This window comes from Budorcas taxicolor, chromosome 20 (genome assembly GCF_023091745.1).
Source record: "Budorcas taxicolor isolate Tak-1 chromosome 20, Takin1.1, whole genome shotgun sequence".
Lineage (NCBI taxonomy): Eukaryota > Metazoa > Chordata > Mammalia > Artiodactyla > Bovidae > Budorcas > Budorcas taxicolor.
The window spans coordinates 15,537,096-15,539,591 of record NC_068929.1 but is presented as its reverse complement, the minus strand read 5'-3'; the positions used below and the strand labels follow the sequence as shown (position 1 = coordinate 15,539,591).

The 2,496-nt window shown below is 35.7% G+C and overlaps 1 non-coding gene across 1 annotated transcript; it reads left to right on the top strand.

Annotated features, from left to right (window-relative positions):
* Positions 1 to 457: 457 nt before the first annotated feature.
* TRNAS-GGA (transfer RNA serine (anticodon GGA)) lies at positions 458 to 530 on the top strand. Its single transcript has one exon. It is a non-coding gene; the product is annotated as a tRNA-Ser (tRNA).
* The last annotated feature ends 1,966 nt before the right edge of the window (positions 531 to 2,496 follow it).

The window sequence follows — 2,496 nt, the reverse complement described above, 5'->3', positions numbered from 1 at the left end:
TATAACCACAAATTTATAATTGATATTCACACACAAAAAAAATTGAATCTAAACATCACACTAAATGATAGTCATTAAGTCACATGAGAAGGAAACAAAAGGAAAAGGAAGAAAAAGACTTACAAAAATAAATCCAAAACAATTGAAGTGGCAATAAGGACATATATATATATATATATATATATATATATATATATATATATATATAATTACCTTAAATATAAACAGATTCAATGCTCCAAACAAAAGACATAGACTGGCTGAATGGATACAAAAACAAGACCCATGTATACGCTATTTACAAGAGACCCACTTCAGATCTAGGGACACATACAGACAAACTGATGGGATAAAAAAGATATTCCATACAAATGGATATCAAAATAAACCTAGAATAGGAATACTCATATCAGACAAAATAGGCTTTAAAATAAAGATAGGTACAAGAGACAGGGCTTCCCTGGTGGCTCAGAGGTTAAAGCTTCTGCCTGGAATGCAGGAGACCCAGGTTCAATCCCTGGGTCAGGAAGATCCCCTGGAGAAGGAAATGGCAACCCGCTCTAGTACTCTTGCCTGGAGAATCCCATGGAGGGAGGAGCCTGGTGGGCTACAGTCCATGGGGTCGCAAAGAGTTGGGCACGACTGAGCAACTTCACTTTCACTTTCACAAGAGACAAAGGGGGACACTACATAATATCAAGGGATTAATCCAAGAAGTATGACAATTTAAAATATATATATACATCCAACCTGAGAGTGCCTCAATATATAAGGCACATGTTAACAGATGTAAGAGGAAAAATTGACAGTAGCACAATAATACTGGGAGACTTTAGTTACATCAATGGACAGAACATCTGGAGAGAAAATCGATAAGGAAATATAGACCTGATGGCACACTAGATGGGATGTACTAATTGATATTTATAAAGCATTCCATCCAAAAGCAGCAGAATACGCAGTCCTTTCAAGTGCGTGTGAAACATTCTCCAGGATAGGTCTCATGATGGGCGACAAAGCAAGCCTCAGTAAATTTAAGAAAATTGAAATCATATCGAGCATCTTTTCCAAGCACAATGCTGTGAGAGTGGAAATTAACTACAAGGAGAAAAACTGGGAAAAACACAAACACGTGGAGGCTGAACAATCTGCTACTAAACAACCAATGAATCACTGAAGAATTCAAAGAAAACATTTAAAAAATGCCTAGAGACCAATGAAGACAAAAACACAATGGTCCAAAACCTATGGGACACAGCAAGAGCTGTTCTAAGAGGGAAGTTTATATCAATACAGGCTTACCTCAGCAAACGAGAAAATTCTCAAACAATCTAACATTATACCTAAAGCAACTGGAGAAAGAAGAACAAATAAAACCCAGCTGGTAGAAGAAAAGAAATCATAAAGATCAGAGCAGAAATAAATGAAACAGAAACTAAGAAAACAATTGAGAAGATCAACTGAGCCAAAGCAGCTTAATGAAAAAAACGGAGTTGAAATTTTAAAAAATGCTTCAGTTCAGCTAAAGGTTCTTTAACACTAGAGCAAAACTAGAACTTTTGGTTCCTAAAAATTCATTATAAATTAAAAAGTGATTATGAGATCATTAAGATATTAGGGCAATTTTTTAAGCTACCTGCTTTTACATGGGGCTAAGTTTAAATTTTCCAGAAGATAAAATTTAGTCAGTTTTTTCTAAAAAAAAATCACAAGTAAAAGTCAGGAAATATCCTTTATGTAAGCCCTTTTATTTTTTATAAAAGAAAAACAAATTTTAAGATGCAAACATATTTTTGAATGATTTTCCATAAATGATTAAAAGGGAAAGACTGTTCTGTGAACAAATATGCTTTCAAAGTGACAAATCACTTTCGAGAAAAATACAAATTCATCAAAAGAAAATGCTTCTAGTTGTCTTGTTATTGGCCCAAAGATAGTAGTTACCTCTGAATTCTGAGTGGCTTTGGTCATCTCCTCAATCCTGAATTACTCGACCTGTGGGGCTGCAGCTGTGTGTTTCAGACAGTGCTTTTCCTTGGATGTCATTTGCTAAATATCATCTCATATTTGGGTGATGATTTTTTTTTAATGTATTTCTTCTAGTTGTTTTTCTTTGTTCTTTTTTTGAGGGTGTGTGTAGCTTCTCAGGTTGTACTAGAGGTAAAGAACCCGCCTGCCAATGCAGGAGACATAAGAGACGTTGGTTCGATCCCTGGGTTAGGAAGATTCCCTGGAGGAGGGCATGGCAACCCACTCTAGTATTCTCACCTGGAGAATCCCATGGACAGAGGAGCCTAGTGGGCGACAGTCCATGGGGTTGCACAGAGTTGGACACAACTGAGCAACTTAGCATGCACATGTTCTTTTTTATCAGAAAAAAAAAAAAGCCTTTACTTTATCAATATGATACTGTGCTTACAGATTGTATTGTTTGTGTGATGACACTTGTCTTCTTATGGAAAATATTTTTCCTGTTATCTTGTTTGTTCTAATATG